This window comes from Macaca nemestrina, chromosome 11 (genome assembly GCF_043159975.1).
Source record: "Macaca nemestrina isolate mMacNem1 chromosome 11, mMacNem.hap1, whole genome shotgun sequence".
NCBI classification, from domain to species: Eukaryota; Metazoa; Chordata; class Mammalia; order Primates; family Cercopithecidae; genus Macaca; species Macaca nemestrina.
Window position 1 is genome coordinate 44,500,861 of NC_092135.1, and position 19,711 is coordinate 44,520,571.

Genomic DNA, 19,711 nt, shown 5'->3' on the forward strand with positions numbered 1-19,711 from the left:
GGATCACAACTCTGCGCCAGCAAGAGAACAAAACTGGACGGAGAATGAGTTTGATGAACTGAGAGAAGTAGGCTTCCGAAGGTGGGTAATAACAGACTCTTCCAAGCTAAAGGAGCATGTTGTAATCCAATGCAAAGAAGCTAAGAACCTTGAAAAAAGGTCAGAGAATGGCAAACTGGAATAAGCACTTTAGAGAAGAACATAAATGACCTGAGAGAGCTGAAAAACACAGCAGGAGAACTTTGTGAAGCATACATAAGTATCAATAGCCAAATCAATCAAGTGGAATAAAGGCCATAAGAGATCGAAGATCAACTTAATGAAATAAAGCGTGAAGACAAGATTAGAGAAGAAAGAATGAAAAGGAATGAACACAGCCTCCAAGAAATATGAGACTATGTGAAAAGAACAAACCTATGTTTGACTGGTGTACCTGAAAGTGATGGGGAGAATGGAACCAAGTGGAAAATGCTCTTCAGGATATTATCCAGGAGGACTTCTCCAACTGAGCAAGACAGGCCAACATTCAAATTCAGGAAATACAGAAAACACCACAAAGATACTCCTTGAGAAGAGCAACCCAAAGACACATAATCATCAGACTCACCGAGGTTGAAATGAAGGAAAAAATGTTAAGGGCAGCCAAAAAGAACGGTGGGGTTACCCACAAAGGGAAGCCCATCAGACTAACAGCAGATCTCTCAGCAGAAACCCCACAGGCAGAAGACAGTGGGGGCCAATATTCAGCATTCTTAAAGAAAAGAATTTTCAACCCAGAATTTCATATCCAGCCAAACTAAGCTTCATAAGTGAAGGAGAAATAAAATCCTTTACACACAAGCAAATGCTGAGAGATTTTGTCACCATCAGGCCTGCCTTACAAGAGCTACTGAAGGAAGCACTAAATATGGGAAGGAAAAACCGGTACCAGCCACTGCAAAAACATACCAAAATGTAAAGACCATTGACACTATGAAGAAGCTGCATCAACTAATGGGCAAAATAACCAGCTAGCATCATAATGACAGGATCAAATTCACACATAATAACATTAACCTTAAATGTAAATAGGCTAAATGTCCCAATTAAAAGACACAGACTGGCAAATTGGATAAAGAGTCAAAACCCATCAGTGTGCTGTATTCAGGAGACCCATCTCACATGCAAAGACACATATAGGCTCAAAATAAAGGGATGGAGGAAGATTTACCAAGCAAAAAAAAAAAAAAAAAGCAAGGGTTTCAATCCTAGTCTCTGATAAAACAGACTTTAAACCAACAAAGATCAAAAAAGACAAAGAAGGGCATTATATAATGGTAAAGGGATTAATGCAACAAGAAAAGCTAACTATACTAACTATATATGTACCCAATACAGGAGCACCCAGAATCATAAAGCAAGTTTGTGAAGACCTACAAACAGACTTAGACTCCCACACAGTAATATTGGGAGAATTTAACACCCCACTGTCAATATTAGATCAACGAGACAGAAAATTAACAAGGATATTCAGGACTTGAACTCAGCTCTGGACCAAGCAGACCTAATAGACATCTACAGAACTCTCCACCTCAAATCAATAGGATATATATTCTTTGCAGTACCACATCGCACTTTTTCTAAAATTGACCACATAACTGGAAGTAAAACACTCCTCAGCGAATACAAAAGAATGGAAATCATAGCAAACAGTCTCTCAGACCACAGTGCAATCAGATTAGAATTTAGGATTAAGAAAGTCACTAAAAACCACACAACTACATGGAAACTGAACAACCTGCACCTGAATGAGTACCAGGTAAATAACAACATGAAGGTAGAAATAAATTAGTTCTTTAAAACCAATGAGAACCAAGACAAAACGTACCAGAATCTCTGGGGCACAGCTAAAGCAGTGTTTAGAGGGAAATTTATAGCACTAAATTCCCACAGGAGAAAGTGGGAAAGATCTAAAATAAAATCTAACATCACAATTAAAAGACTAGAGAAGCAAGAGCAAACAAATCCAAAAGCTAGCAGAAGACAAGAAATAACTAAGATCAGAGTAGAACTGAAGGAGATAGACACATGAAAAACTCTTCAAAAAATTAGTGAATCCAGGAGCTGGTTTTAGAAAAATTAACAAAATAGATAGACTGCTAGTAAGACTAATAAAGAAGAAATGAGAGAAGAATCAAATAGACATGATAAAAAATGATAAAGGGGATATCACCACTGATCCCACATAAATACAAACTGCCAACATTGAATACTATAAACACCTCTATGCAAAAAAAAACTAAAAAATCTAAAAGAAATGGATCAATTCCTAGACATATACACGCTCCCAAGACTAAACCAGAAAGAAGTCAAATCCCTGAATAGACCAATAACAAGTTCTGAAATTGAGGCAGTAATTGATACCCTACAAACCAAAAAAAAAGCCCAGGAGCAGATGGATTCACAGTCGAATTATTCAAGAGGTATAAAGAGGAGCTGGTACCATTCCTTATTAAACTATTACAAATGACAGAAAAAGAGGAACTCCTCCCTAACACATTTTATGAGGTCGGCATCATCCTGATACCAAAACATGGCAGAGATGCAACAAAAAAGACAATTTAAGGTCAATATCCCTTACGAACATCAATCTAAAAATCCTCAATAAAATACTGGAAACCAAATCCAGCAGCACATCAAAAAGCTTAACCACCATGATCAAGCCAGCTTTATCCCTGGGATGTAAGGCTGGTTCAACATACGCAAATCAATAAACATAATCCATCACATAAACAGAACCAAAGACAAAAACCACATGATTATCTCAACAGATGCAGAAAAGGCCTTTGACAGAATTCAACAGCCCTTCATGCTAAAACCTCTCAATAAACTAGGTATTGGTGGATTGTATCTCAAAATAATAAGAGCTACATATGACAAACATAAAGCCAATATCATACAAAATGGGCAAAAGCTGGAAGCATTCCTTTTGAAAACCAGCACAAGACAAGGATGCCCTCTCTCACCACTCCTATTCAACACATTATTGGAAGTTCTGGCCAGGGCAATCAGGCAAGAGAAAGAAAGAAGGAGTATTCAGATAAGAAGAGAGGAAGTCAAATTTTCTCTGTTTGCGATGACATGATTGTATATTTAGAAAACCCCATCATCTCAGCCCTAAATCTCCTGAAGCTGATAAGCAATTTCAATAAATTCTCAGGATTCAAAATCAATGTACAAATATCAGAAGCATTCCTATACACCAATAACAGACAAATAGAGAGTGAAATCATGAGTGAAATCCCATTCACAATCGCTTCAAAGAGAATAAAATACCTAGGAATCCAACTTACAAGGGATGTGAAGGACCTCTTCAAGGAGAACTACAAACCACTGCTCAAGGAAATAAGAGAGGACACAAATGGAAAAACATTCCATGCTCATGTATAAGAAGAATCAATATCGTGAAAATGACCATACTGCCCAAAGTAATTTATACATTCAATGCTATCCCCATCAAGCTACCATTGACTTTCTTCACAGAATTAGAAAAAAAGCTACTTTAAATTTCATATGGAACCAAAAAAGAACCCTTATTGCCAAGACAATCCTAAGCAAAAGGAACAAAGCTGGAGGCATCACACTACCTGACTTCAAACTATACTACAAGGCTACAGTAACCAAAACAGCTTGATCCTGGCACTAAAACAGATATCTAAACCAATGGAATGGAATAGAGGCCTCAGAATAATACCACACATCTACAATCATCTGATCTTTGACAAACCTGACAAGAACAAACAATGGGGAAAAGATTCCCTATTTAATAAATGGTGTTGGGAAACTGGCTAGCCATATGCAGAAAACAGAAACTTGACCCCTTCCTTACACCATATACAAAAATTAACTCAAGATGGATTAAAGATTTAAATGTTCCACCTAAAATCATAAAAACGGTAGAAGAAAGCCTAGGCAATACCATTCAGGACATAGGCATGGGCAAAGTCTTCATGACTAAAACACTAAAAGCAATGGCAACAATAGCCAAAATTGACAAACAGGATCTAATTAAACTAAAGTGCTTCTGCACAGCAAAAGAAACTATCATCAGAGTGGAAAGGCAACCTACAGAATGGGAGAAAATTTTTGCAATCTATCCAGCTGACAAAGAGCTGATATCCAGAATCTACAAAGAACTGAACAAATTTACAAGAAAAATACAAACAACCCCATCAAAAAGTGGGCAAAGGATATAAATAGACACTTCTAAAAAAAAAGACATTTATGTGCCAGCAAACATATGAAAAGAAGCTCATCATCCCTGGTCATTAGAGAAATGCAAATCAAAACCACAATGAGATACCATCTCACACCAGTTAGAATGATGATCATTAAAAATTCAGGAAACAACAGATGCTGGAGAGGATGTGGAGAAATAGGAATGCTTTTACACTTTTGGTGGGAGTGTAAATTAGTTCAACCATTTTGGAAGACAGTGTGGTGATTCCTCAAGGATCTAGAACCAGAAATACCATTTGACCCAGCAATCCCATTACTGGGTATATACTCAAAGGATTATAAATCATTTTGCTATAAAGACACATGCACACGTATGTTTATTAAAGCACTGTTCTCAATAGCAAAGACTTGGAACCAACCCAAATGTCCATCAATGATAGACTGGATAAAGAAAACGTGGCACATATACACCATGGAATACTATGCAGCCATAAAAAAGGATGAGTTCATGTCCTTTGCAGGGACATGGATGAAGCTGGAAGCTATCATTATCAGCAAACTAACACAGGAACAGAAAACCAAACACCACATGTTCTCACTCATAAGTGGGAGTTGAACAATAAGAACACATGAACACAGGGAGGGGAACATCACACACTGGGGCCTGTGGGAGGGTAGGGGGCTAGGCAAGGGATAGTATTAGTAGAAATACCTAATGTAGATGATGGGTTGATGGGTGCAGCAAACCATCATGGCACATGTATACCTATGTAACAAATCTGCACATTCTGCACATGTATTCCAGAACTTGAAGTAAAATTTAAAAAAAGAAATAAAAATAAAAATATAAAAGATGAAAGTAACAAGTGATGGCAAGGATGTAGAGAAAGGGAACCTTTGTACACTATTGGCAGGAATGTAAATTAGTACAGCCATTATGGAAACAATGTGAAGGTTCCTCATAAAATTAAAAATAGCACTGCCTAATGACCCAGCAATCCCACTGCAATCACATAATCAAAGAATATGACATCACAACGTCAAAGATATCTGCACTCCCACATTCATTGCAACATTATTTATAATAGCCAAGATATGCAATCAACCTAAGTGGCTATCAATGGATAAATGGATAAAGAAAATGTGGCGTATATCCACAATGGAATACTAGTCAGCCTTAAAATGAAGGAAATATTGTCATTTGTGACAGCATAAATGAACCTGGAGGACATTATGTTAAGTGAATTAAGCCAGTCACAGAAAGATACATATCCCATTATCTCACTTATATGCGAAATCTAAAAAAGTACAACTGATAGAAGCAGAGAGTAGAGTGGTAGTTTCCAGGGACTGTTGGTGTGTCAGGGGACATTGGTTAACATACACAAAATTTCAGTTCAATAGGAGGAATAAATTCAAGAGACGGTAGTTAATTATAATATATTTAGTCTTAAAAATCACTGAGGACATTTTGTTCTCACCACAAAAAATGATGTATATGAGATAATGTATATGTTAATTAGTTTGATGTAAGCCATTTCTATACATATTTCAAAACATGTTTTATTTCATAAATATATATACCATTTTTCTCAATCAAAATAAGTAAACTTTAAGAAATGTCCTGATGTGATGAACAAATGCTACCACATTGGAACAACTCTCAATTCTAACAAGAGTATGAACAATGTGTGTGTGTATTTGTGAGTGATGTTGAAAGTCACAGAAATTCCCATTTGACCAAATGCCACCTTACATCCTCATTCTTTGATTTCCCTCAGATAAGAATCCTAAAATCAAAGAGTTGGTATTATTAAGGTATCTGAAAACCAATAGGCATATTCCAAACTTGGACCCTTTAAATTCTTTTTAACAGATGAACTCAGTCACCCCAATGAGCATTCAAATCCCTTGAGATTCTTTAAAATCATGGGAAGAATTTTGTTCTAAACCTTGCACATAGCATGCACTTAATAAATAAATAAATAATGGATTGAATGTCTGATTAGATTATGTATAACTGAAGCTTCTGTCAATATTTCTTTAATCCCTGGACTCCAGTGGGACTCACTGGGCTATCTACCACTGAACACCACCTGTCTTTCACCACTGCAGGGTGAGACTTATGCTTCTTTCTTAGGACTGGAATTTCTTCTCATCTGTGATGGCTCAGCGTTTACCAAGCACCATGTGTTCTCCAGTTAATATTTAAATAACTTTCTTTACTTTTCTACCAGCAACTCATTTAATTAGTAATTCAATGTGTATATGTGTGCCCCTTTATTTTTGACAAGATACAACTTTCTAGTAAAAGGTTCAAAATAAAAGACAGTTTTATAAATGTTGCACATCTCATTTATTTAATAAAAATTCACTAGATATGAAATCAAAATGCATCATCATCCATTTGAACCCTATCTAATTTTGGCTCGGGTTGTAGATAACACAGTAAATGTAATTTGTCATCATAAATTTATGATTATTTAATCATATGAAACTTTTGGTTTATCTTGAGCAAACTTTATAGTAGTTTTAATACACAGGAGCCATCCCTGACAGATATGATGAAATAGATTTATCACCCTTGACAAATTATATTGCAAAATGTCCTCTCATGACTGCCCACAATGGAACTCACATTCCCATATTCAACAGGAATGTCACCTGTGATTCTTATTTTATAACCTTGTTTGGTGGCAATCTAAAACTGCTTTTTGGAGGGACTGTAGAGTACTTAGAATGTATGATGGTTATAAGAATAATTGTATGAATGAAGGAAACCTGTAGTCCTTTAAATCAAACTAAGTAGTGCTTTATTAAAGTGCTCAGCAAATCAATCTAAATCCAAGGATAATAAAGCCCTAATCAGGTGGTAGGAAAAATAATAGGTTGTCATGCATGAGAAAAAATAGGCAATCATGAAATGTTTTCTTTAATTAGGTCATGTAAAGTGGAGGAACTGAGTAGGAGCTGGCAAGACATTCATCATGAGCAAGGTGGGAAATTATTTAGATTACTAAGGAAGAAAAATTGAGTGTGATACACTTAGATTTGACTGGACAGAAAGCTAAAGCTTTTTTTTTCTTCACTATATGTCCTATTTTAGTGGTGATAACTATTGACAGGTATGGGATTTTTTCTTTTTTTAAGCTGAATTCAGCCAGTTAGTCATCTAGTTGGCTAAGTACACATACGTTACTTGTTATCTAATGATTTTGATTTCAACAATGCTCTCGGACGCTGAATGTGTTCCTCTGGCATTCTTATTGCAAAACTGCCTCTCACCTCCAATGGAATTTAGTTCCCAATAAACTTGAGATTGATTATTAAGCACTTCTCATTTTCTTCTTAAACTGAAAGGAGTAATTAATACTATCTGGGATTGTTAATACACTGCTCTGTACAGGGATACTGTTACAAATTACAAACGTCAGTAGACAGATTTCTTGTTAGACGTTGTTGCCTTCACAGCTAAGAGTATTAAATACGTCTTTTTAAAAAGGCCTAATTTAGGGAATGTAATGACAAGATTTCTAATATATGCAGTATTGTGACAACCACCTTAGACAAAATTACTTTTACCAAATTAAATCCGAGAACTCAGCCTTCACCGTCCCAAATAGCATCATCAAACAATTGGAACATTGTTGGCATTCTCTATTGTGCAAGTCATTTCTATATGTTTCCAGTGATACTGCTAAGTAAAGACACTATGGTAAGGCAATGGCGCTTCTGTACTTCTTTTTACATCTATCAACCATGCAGAGGAAACAAACATACTACAGAAATCTGAGAAGGTTTAGTTTTCCTAAATTGTATTCATGGGGTTTATAATAAACTAAGGAATGGCAAATGCTGCCAAACACACCTGCAATATCTGTTGACAGACTTTCCCTCATTAAGTCTAGATTTGACTTACGAATCTTTTTGGAGTGCTGCATAGTGTTTGTGCTTGTCCACATTTCCCTGGCCCACTTTGGAGGTCAGATGGCACTTCTGTGGTTAGTTCCAGTATTTGTCAGAGGTTTCTGTGTCAAGCGCCTGTTTCTAAGAAGATTGTTTGACCAGAGCACAGAGTAGGCCAGAGTGCCAATGTGTGACAATCTCAAGAGCATGCCAGAGAGACCACCCCTCCACACTGAGTGATGAAGGCTGGTATTACTATCCAGACTCTTCACCTCTGACAGCAACTTGTCTGAGTTGTATTCTTTACAATGTTTTAAAGGGTCTCTAGTGGGATTGAGCCCCAATTGTCCAGAGTAATAAGTTCACATTAACTGAGCCCTTATTTGCTTACCTCCGTTCCCTTTCCTAATTCATCTGCCAAATAAGCTATTTGTTTTTGGGTCTACTTCTGTGGCAACTTCTCAACACAGAATTCTGGGCAGGTATTACCAATCACCATAGCTGCCTACAAGATGAGAATTCTCTGCCAATGCAGCAGTAGGTATTGGCAATATTATAATCTGACTTCTACTCAAGCAGCAATAGACCGAATATTGATTTATTATTTTATTTCCTCCCACTCTGTCATAGGCATTTCTGTATAATTAATTACAAGACCAAATTATTTTGAGACTCTTTGTTTAATTTGGCAAAGTCAAGCTACTGTACTTATAAATTAGGTAGATACCTTACAAACAAGCATCTCTTGCTTTTTGTGGACAAGTTCTTACTGAAAATATTCCTCAGAGGGTAATTTACCAGAAGGACAAATTTTCCCATTACTTTTAATTGAAAAAAATTACTTATTCTTGAATCCAAAACTGGTATCTATTATTTTAAAATAGCGGGATACTCCAATTAGAGATAGTTATTTCAAAATTCAACATCGAACATTTCCCTTTAATGAATTATGCTATTTACTGCTTTTTGTTAAACACTTTTTTAATTATTATAAATGAGATACTTAATAGTATGCTAAAATAAAACATTAATAATATATTTTAAAATGCACATAAATTAGTAAATATAAAATAAATCAATACAATAATGCATTTTGGATGACATAATGCACAATATTTTATAGACTAACAAACCAGATACTTTGAGAGGAGTTTGTAACAAAATACATACCTATTATAAAAGTGTTTAGGTGATTATGTTGTTGTGTTTCATGTGGGAAATCTTAATAATCTCTTTAAAATGTAAAATATTTTTTAAAAAGCCTCAGAAGCCCAAGGTAAGGCTTAATGAAGCTCCTTGTACAGTTGAATCTTGTCAACTACATTTGTTAGGAAAAGAGCTGAACCTCAAGATGGGTAGACATTCCTGAAACTCACTGACACGGTGTAGTTGTTTTTGTTTCCCATAGTGTCTGAGCCTAATACATTGGTTCTTAAAGTTTAGATTTCATCAGAATCACCCAAGAAGTTTTCTAGAAATGCAAATTTCTAGCTTCAAAAAATCCCCAGAAAGTCTTAATACATCTGGGATGGGCCAAACAAGTTACATATGTTTCTGCAAAAATCCTGGTCAAAAAATTCAGAAATAGACAGTCCACAGACAGAACTTTCAGAAAACGCAGTCAAATTAGTACTTAGTTATTGTTGAATTGAAATTTAAATGGTCAAACAAGTTGACTATAAATAATTCTCACCTTGCTTAAGCAGGAAGAAATATATTAAGATAAACATATTACATATTTTTCCATGGATCATACCAATCTATTGACAGTCAGTGGATGTGAGAACAATTAAACTACGACTTGCTGAAAAGCAGACTCTCATTAGCCTACTAGAGATTTGCAGAAGATTGAAATCACACAGTTTGGTCCCAGGAATGTGTACCATGTTCCATTACCTTCAGGTAATATTAAACTAACTTCATACTTGCATAGCTTTCATATTTCCATGTGCTGCCTGGCTGGATGTCAGACTGAGTGCCAGCAAGGTCTGCTTGATTTAGTGGTTCAACAAGCCCGCCAAAGAGGTCCTATTGCCTCTCTTCCACCACTCATGAAGAACCAACCTACAAATCACTTGTCAACAACTTTGATCTACCTTGTTTCAGGTGGTTTACTCTCTGTCTATTATTTCTGTTAAGAGACCCGTGAAAATTAAATACAGACCCTGCTGATGCTTGACTGACCCGGTGCTCCATCATAACAGCAGTGTAATAGCAATAAATCATTTCAACTTTAATCTATTGTTATTGATGAATGTACAATTATTTGTCATCTAATATGCTGAAAATGATGACCAAAGAAATAGATCAACTTTTTTTCTTCTTCCAAGTGCGGCATTGATGGATTGTATCCCTAAGCTGTTATTACACTTATAATGTACTCCTCTGCACTGACAGCACAGCTAGTTTTTTAATCATTCCATAGTAATCAACTTAAGACAACATAGCAAGACTCATAACTCATGTTCTTTTCTTTTTTGGCAGTGATGGGAAATGAAAATGTTTTTATTCTTTTGAAATAATTCTTACCTGACTAGGCTGAAGATTGCTCTAAAATTGTAAATAAATGGTTGTTTATTGAGCTGGAACTGAAGTGTGACATATTAAAATGTCTCTTTCCAAAGGGGGGAAAAATATTATTTAGGCCTGAGTGGAGTGAGACAGTGAAAGTATTTTTTTTTCTTTAACTGGTTCGTTGCTAACTTTATACTTTAAGAGAATATTTAAAAAGCAATGTATTGGTCAAAAATGCTATGGAGAAAATGACAATATTAAAATAAGAAACAATAATTACTCTTAAAGCACTACTCTACTCTCTTCTGGCAGATGTTTCACCAGTCTTCTCGTTGGCTTCCATTACTAGCTCAGGTGGCTGATAATTTTTGCATAATGAACCACACAAATCAGAAAGAAAATAGAGAAACGCTGCAACAAAAACTTGATTCAAGATAAAGTTTCTTTTTAATCCAAATGTTGGATTAAGCTAAATGGAAGGTTCAGCATATGTGGGCCAAAAAGTGAATCAACTTTAATTTCTCTCATAATGTCTACTCATGTCATGAAATTTTTTTTTAAAAAAACTTTCTACTAAACTCTAACCTAAATATCTCTTGCTGCCACATATTCATAGGAATGATTTTCCCACAACTAAAAAAAAAAAAAATACTAAAGTACGATCACTGGGTGTAAGTGAACAAACTTTGACTTCCATACAGGGTCCTGCTTTCAGGTCCTTACTAACTTTAGAACTGGTAAAAGCAAACAAACAAATAAACAGCTGTATCTTTAGGTTCTTAAAGATATACAGTTAGGATGTTTTGTAAATAGGAAATAGTTGATAACGTAATTAAATATAACCTAATGCAGTGGCACTCAAAGTGTAATTTATAGACCAGCAGCTCCAGCATTACCTGGGAACTTGTTATAATACAAATGTGTAGATCCCAACCTGCTAAATCTGAATCTCTGGGGGTGGGCCTCAGGAAACAATTTTAACAAGTCTCTAGATAATCCTGATGTATACAAAATTTAGGAAGCACTGACTGTGTAAGGCTTCCTCTATTTTGTTATTTCTTACCTGTGAAAAGTTCCAAGGTAGATATGGCAGGAGGATACTTCTATAGTTGGCCAGCATAAGATAGTTATTGAGAGGATGACTCTGGAACCATCCTGCTTAAAATGTGTCTGAGTTTCTAGTGCACTATCTGTATGACCCAGGAGAATTTATTTACTTTCTTTGCCTCAGTTTTCACGTTGATAAAATGGGGATAAGAGCAGTACTTACTTACATAGCATTACTGAGAAAATCAATTAGTTAATGGATGTAAAAGGCTTAGATCAGCATCTGGCATATAGTAAGCACCCTATAAATATTAGCTATTAGCATTACTCTTTTACCCATGTTTGCAGAATATTTTTGCAGAAGTAAAAATGACTTGAAAAGGATAGTGACTTGAAGTAAAGTGGGTAGTTCCTATATTATGCCTTAAGTAATGTTTTAAACCATCAAAAAGGTTCATTTTGAAAATCATGTTTTACTCTTGCTGTATAGTTGAGAATACATGAAAATTAAAAAGGAAATAAGTACCATTCTTTAATTCAGCTTGTCAAATTCCTGATTTACAAAAACAAATGAAACAAAACAAAACTGACATGACTTCATGATTCAGATCACTACTACATATCACTTAAAAGGCACGACGCTTCAGTCTTAATCTAGTAATTACTTATGTTTTAACTTTCTCTGATATGTCTGGTTATTCTGAAACGCTGGCCTCTGTTGGGGCAACATGATCATGGCTTTAAGATGTGACCTTTACTGTGGCTTGTTGCTGTTAATCGTCTTTTAGGGCAAAACTCCAGGCATGTAGGAAATAGTCAAATTGCAGTCTTATGAATTATGACTTCAGTTATCTTCCACTTGAAGTCTGTGTCTGTTGTGGAGAAAAGCAGGAATGAACAACACTGAATATTCTCAGAGGGAGTAGAAAGCTCTGTTAAAATTGAGCCATAGAAGGTGAACTGAGTTACAAGCTGTTTTCTGCAATGGTAGGAGATAACTGGAGAGGCTCATAAGCAGAGGAGACTTACTGTAGCTACAATGTCATAAATGACAGTCTACATGTGCTATGGTTTAAATGTTTGTCCACTCTGAAACTCATTTTGGAACTTCATCCCCAATGTAAGAGTATTAAGAAATCAGGCCTTTAACAGATGATTGGGCCTGAGGGCAGAGTCCTCATTAATGGATTAATCCATTCATAATTAATGAGGTAATGAGTTATCATAGGAGTAGGATAGTTATAGAACTAGTGGGTATAGTGGGTCTGTTATAAAAGCCAGTTTGACTTTCTCTCATGTGCCATTCTCATCCTGTGATGCTTTCCACAATGTTATAAAGCAATAAGAAGGCCTTCATCAGATCCAGCCCCTTGATCTTCAACTTTCCAGCCTCTAGAACTGTAAGAAATAAATTTCCTCTCTCATTTTTAAAAATAAATAAATAAATTACCCAGTCTGTGGTATTCAGTTATGGAAACAAAAAATGGACTAAGAAAACAGGTGACTTAGACCACAGTTTGCCATACTTGCCACTGATCTTCCTTTATCAACTCATAATAGAGACTATGGTGTAGAATCAAGGACTTTCTGAAGTTATTCTAATTAATCACACTGTAATAGCAAATATTCATTTGCTGTATTCTTTAATAGATCTTTATCCTTAATCATTTTATTTCCATTACTATTCTCTGTGATGTTCATACAGAGAATATTTGTATGAACAGATGGCAAAGACTGGGGTGGCAAAAACATGTGTCCTGTCCACTTTCAATGATAGCATAGAGGATGAAACTTTTCCTTAATTTAACAAAAACAACAACAACAACAACAACAACAACAAAAATCCTACTTCTATTGTAATGTTAAGAAATCACTATTGTTGTGACTGTGTTTTTAACTGCCAAACAGTCATGCACACTTTTAATTTTCTGTCTCCTTTTCACTCTTTTGAAGTTATTTATACTAAATTTTCATCTAGTCTTAGAATCTTTTGCAAATTATAATACTTTGCAAATGGAATCCCTTTTGTTGTGTTCTTTCTATACTGATTAACATCTTATTTATTTGGCTTCATTAGTATACATCATACCACTCAGTTTATTATGTGTAAATTTTATTAAGACAGGGGTAATTGAGAATGAGTTAAACAATACCAAATGGTACCCATTATAGCTGCTTTCTGGCACCATTCTTATATTTAAAATTATTTAAATATACAAATGAATATTATATTTATATGGTAAATGAACAGAGCTTGTAGAACAGTCTCTCCTTTTCAGTGCCATAAATTAATTGAGCATTGGCTTTGTTTTAAATACAAAGTGTATGGAAACATAAATTTCTAAAATATTATTTATAATGAGTAGATAAACAGAATCTCAAAACTTATTTTATCTTTATCTCAAAAATATGTCTGGACAATATAAGAAGCCTTCAATCTAAGGAAGATGTCAAGTAAAATGTCTTTTATCCAGGCTAAATCATTATTTGCCTATATGTTCACTCTACATACTTAAGTTTCTGTCTAAATTTGTTTTTGTTAGTGATTAATTATTAGCAAGTTGTCCTATGTAATATTACATCATTTCATGAATGGATGGTGAAAAGAGTTAAGAAAAAGAAAGGGGTAGAGTACTTAGGTAGGTGCTCCCAAAATTGGTCAATTCTTATGAAATGCTGCGTTGTTTTGGTAATATGCAAGATCTGAAACATTTCAAAAAATATTCAATATGTTAAAATAAGTATCATTAGGACCCATGTATTAGTCTCCATATTCTTCTGCAGAATTCCCTCTACATACTACGAATTCACAAAATAGCAATAGTTTATTGAACATTTTCTCTGTGTCAGGTATTCTACTAAGCGCTTCATATCCATTAGGCATGATTACCCTTATTTAATGTATCTAGAAATTAAGATTTGAGATATGAACAATTTTCCCACTGTTATTAAAAGGCAGAAACTGAATGAAGAGGCTAGATGTGTGTACTTCAGTGGCAGTTTTGATGAAAACAGTGCTTGTACACCAAATACTATAAACACTTTTCTACCTGTCTCAGGCTATTTTGCTATTATATTGAGGCCATGTGTTTATTTCCAGTTAACAAACTTGGAATAGAAGTGATGTGTGTCACTTCTCGACAAGATGGATAAGAAACAGTGTACAATCTCCATGCTTCTTTCTGTTAAGCCTTCTTTAGAGGTATCTTCCAGATGGTAAAATTACATAAAGGAGAATGTCCTCTTGTATTACTAGCTTCCTAGGGCTCCTGTAACAAAGCACCATAAACTAGGTGACCTAAACAACAAAAATTTATTACCTTACAATTATGGAGGCCAAAACTCTAAAATCGAGATGTCAGCAGAGCCCTGCTCTCTCTGAAGACTCTAGGGAAGAATTTGTTCCAATTCTCTCTCCCAGGTTCTGGTAGCTTTATGTATTCCTTGCCTTGCAAATAGCCATCTTCTCCCTGTGTCTCTTCATGTGGTCTTTGCTCTGTGTGCATCTGTTTCTATGTCCAAATTTATCTCTTTTTATAAGAATACCTATCATATTGTATTAGGGCCCATGCTAATGATCCCATCCTAACTTGCCTGGATCGGAACAGACTCTGTTTCTAAGTAAGGTCATATTCTGAAGTACTAGGTGTTAGGACTTCAATATCTATTTTTTGGAAAACACAATACAACCTGTAACACCACCCAATCTGCATTAGACATGTGAACAAAAATTTAGTTTTTATTTTATATACTTTTTCTGTACTTTATAATATAGAATATACTATACTATATAATGTATTTATATATGAGGTATAGTACCACAGGATACCCTCTCTTCTTAACTTATTCTATACCATAACAATTTTGATTAGTTTTCTTTTTCAGCATTTCTATTCCCATGCCATGTTTAGTCCAGTTTAATAAAACTACGTGTAGGCATTATAACAACATTTTGATTCACAATCTTAGCTAAACCTCAGAGTCCCTTTAGAATACTGGTCCTGGTCAATGGTCACACATTTTACCATTTTCCTCATTGACTATTATTAATGGGCAATATTCCTTTCAAGACCCATAATCAACCTGAATAATTCTTTATATCTTCTTCTTCCTTGATAAAATGACAGTCACCATGTTTAAGACAGCCTTCTGGCCCTGTGAAAGGTATATTAGAAATAAGCAGCATAAGGATTTAGTCCTAAGTCTATGCATGGGAGTATAAGGATTTCTATAATATGGCCCTGTATACTTACTTCCCCAGTCCTCTCCATACCTCTCTCCTCCACTTACCTGACATGACAGAAATACTGAATGATAGGACACATTGCATCTAAACAGTTTTTTATTTCTCTGTGCCTTTGCTCTTGTTATTTCCTATGTGTAATTGATCTACCAAACCCCACCCCCATCTCTTCTATATATACCACCTGGAAAAAAAACAAAAAACAAAAAAAAACTCATATATACAATTAAGGAGTCCGTTTTCAGCATTTCCTATTACCTTCAGGCAGATTGGTAGATTGGTAGATTAGTTATAGGAGCATTTGCTGCTGCAATAAACTATCCCCAAATGTCAGCGGACTGATATGTGGACACATCAGTCCAATTATAATGTTCCTGGTCAGTAATGATTTAGAACCCAAACTCCTTCTATCTTGAGGTGCCACTTTCCTTGTTAGGGCAGGGGAAGGGGAAAGAGTTGGGAAGGCACATTGATATAACAAGGTCTGGAAGATATGGTCCTTTTCTGGGAACACATCTTCGCCAATAACTCTATATTAGTGGTCAGTAGGCCTCTCTGCCTCACTGCTCCTTGTACTCACCTCTTTCAGAGTATGTATTGTATTAAATTGCAGGATGCATTCTTTTTCTTATGTTTGCCTTCCAAATAGACTGTTAATTAATTGTGAGAGCCAATAGTGACTTGATAATTGTATTTTCTCAGAATGGTACCTGACGTGAGGTAGGAAGCAAATAAGTGTATATTTCACTTACTTATAGGATTAACCTAAATTGTCAATTTCTGGCACTGTTTGTACTTTCATTATCCTGTGATTTCTGGTCTCTTAAAATCAAATAGGATAAAAAAGAATCCAACCCATTTGTAACACTCTGATTTTTTTTTACTAGATCTAAAAGATAGTTAGCTAATATTCATAGCTAAGCTTGTTAAGCAGTACGCTGAAAACCCCTAATCAAATCTAACATTGCCGGTGGCATCTAATTGCTCAAATATTCAAGTAATAGAATGCTGAAGCATACATTTTGTATTAGTAAAGTCTTGATAACATCTAATTTGGTTATTACTATTTCCAATGATTTGAAATTCAATATTGTTTCTAAGAAGTTTATATGATAATGAATTTCCCTGTTTTATTATTGCTTAGAATTGTTTGGGCTATGGCATTCACATTGTTCATGGAACAAACGAAAACCTATAGAACTATTTGGAGCACTAAATAAGAAGAAGTAAATTCTAAATATGCAGCTGCATGGAACCTCTCATGTTAAAATTTATTTTAAAATTTTATGATCAGTTTAGATTTCATTATGTATGGTTCCACATTTTTATTTGTTTCCACATGTGTTAGCTAAAATAAATAGCTGTAATTAGTATAAATTGCCGTATAAGAGAAATAAAGAAGTTAAAGCTATCTTGAGGCCACTATAGCTCAAATTTTGGTCAGGAATGTCCCAATTCCTCTTCTCCACATGGTATCATTAAAACATTACACACTTAATAAACAGAATTTTTAAAGAAACCTAACAGCCAAGTTGATAACATTAATTCTCGATTATAAATCTCATCATAAAATTATATCAAGACAATATATCTTTTGTTATTAAACCAATAATATTGAAATATTTGTGAATAGTTCTTTTATAAATTTGAATGATAGATACTCAAGTTTCTATGCCACAAAAACCCTCAATAATCCATATTTTAATAATGTTCTAAATGCATATCTCAGTATAAGCATATCCCAGTATAAACTCCAAAACTATGTATATGCAAACAAAAAGCAAATGTTGATTTTCAAGCCATAAATTCTGACTGTCAAAAATATAGCTTGATTTTTAAAATAATTTCATCTTTACTTTGAGATTCTTTTCTGACTAATGGCAGAAAAAACAATCTAGTTAACATCAGATAAACTGGATACTCTACTATTTTTCTTAGCCATTTCAAGTTCGAACTCAGCCAAATAAGATTTCTTTCTTTTCCCTGTCTTCTCCGTGGGCTGGACAGTTTAGGTATCCAGGCTTTAATTAACCATGACCTTAAGAGAAGGAGTTGGTTTCTGTTCATGACAGCCTTTTTGGGTTGTAAACAAATCTCTACTTCTTAGCTCCTCCACACTGATAATATCAAGCAGTGTCTTAATTCATTATGAATGCTTTACCAATATAACATAGACTGGGTAGCCGATAAGTAACGGGAACTTATTTCTCACAGTTCTGGTGGCTAGGCAGTCCAAGACGAAGGTACTGGCAGATTCAGTGTCTGGTGAGGGCCCATAGATGGGACCTCTTTTGGCTCATAGATGGGACCTTCTCACTGTGTCCTCACATGTTGGAAGGGGCAAAGGGTGTCTCTCTCTGGCCTCTTTTACAAGGACACTAATCCATTCCTGGTCACTTTCCAAAGGCCCCACCTCCTAATACAATCACCTTGGGGGTTGGAATTTTAACATAGGAATTTGAGGGCACACAAACATTAAGACCATAGCAACGAGCCTCCAATCAAACAGTCCAACCTGATACTTTCTAGGGCCCTGACCAGCTCACTCACACGCTTTCTTACATTCTGTAAATGTTATATTATTCCCCAGTTATGGGTAACAAAAAAGTTCCTTGTTTACTGTTTTGCAGTGTTTCATATAGGCAGTAGATCACTTGACCCTTCTATTCTCACAATCTGCAGAATTACCTAGTTTTATCATATTCCTGGAGTTCGGCCTAGAACACTGAACATAGGGCCCCCCTTTGGAGACTCTCACTATATGCCCACCAGCACCAGAAATATTTTTAAATTGTAAGCAGTTAAACTGGTTCTTAGATTATATTACATTGCAACAGTTGTCATAAATATGTAATAAATATACTTATTTATGTAAAACAGAACATAGCTAATAAAATAATGTATCAAAATGATCAACCAAAGAATCAGTGGGCAATGAGAGTGCCAACAGGTCAGACTCCAAAGTGAAGGAGTTGCCCAGCACTGGCCAGAGGAATGCATACCTGTCAAGCTAAGTCAAGAATCTCATCTGCTTCAAATATTACAGCATGAGGCCATTACACATTTGGATCATGTAACTAATTATCCCTATGCTTATTTTAGACTCACTTAAATAACCCTCTAGCAAGCTAACTTCCCAAATGATACAGGAAATATACTGGTGAACTCTCATACATTTTATTGTACATGAATGTATCAGCATAATTTTATACATCATCCTCTAAAGAGTTTTATTTACATAAGTTCATATTCTCAGTTCTGGTTTAATGCCAGGATACTCAGAAGAAAGTACCTGCCCTCCTGCCACCACTGGGTTCGCAAGACTGAAAAAAGTGGTGAATTAGTTAGGCAACTGCTTTCTTCTGTGGAATATTTGTCTCAGTGTTCTTTCCTCAAAATTCTACAATATGAATTTTCCAGGTCTACAATATCATACTAATGTAAAGGCTTTTTACATGTTTTTTTTGTTTTGTTTTGTTTTGTTTTTGTTTTTTGTTTTTTTGAGATGGAGTCTCACTCTGTTGCCCAGGCTGGAGTGCAGTAGCATAATCTCAGCTCACTGCAAGCTCCGCCTCCCAGGTTCAAGCAATTCTCTGTCTCAGCCTCCCGAGTAACTGAGATTACAAGTGTCCGCCACCAAGCCCAGCTAATTTTTGTATTTTTAGTAGAGACAGGTTTCACCATGTTGCCCAGGCTGGTCTCGAACTCCTGACCTTGTGATCCACCCGCCTTGGCCTTCCAAAGTGCTGGGATTACAGGCGTGAGATGTTTTAAGTGATAGCC

At 35.3% G+C, this 19,711-nt stretch overlaps 1 long non-coding RNA gene across 1 annotated transcript in view; it reads left to right on the forward strand.

Moving 5' to 3' along the window:
• The window catches only part of LOC105492714 (uncharacterized), a 35,146-nt gene extending 28,612 nt beyond the window's left edge, over window positions 1-6,534 (forward strand). Inside the window, exon 5 of the long non-coding RNA XR_011609751.1 lies at window positions 6,280-6,534. This is a non-coding gene — a long non-coding RNA (uncharacterized lncRNA). The remainder of the gene's footprint in view (window positions 1-6,279) is intronic.
• Window positions 6,535-19,711: the final 13,177 nt, after the last annotated feature.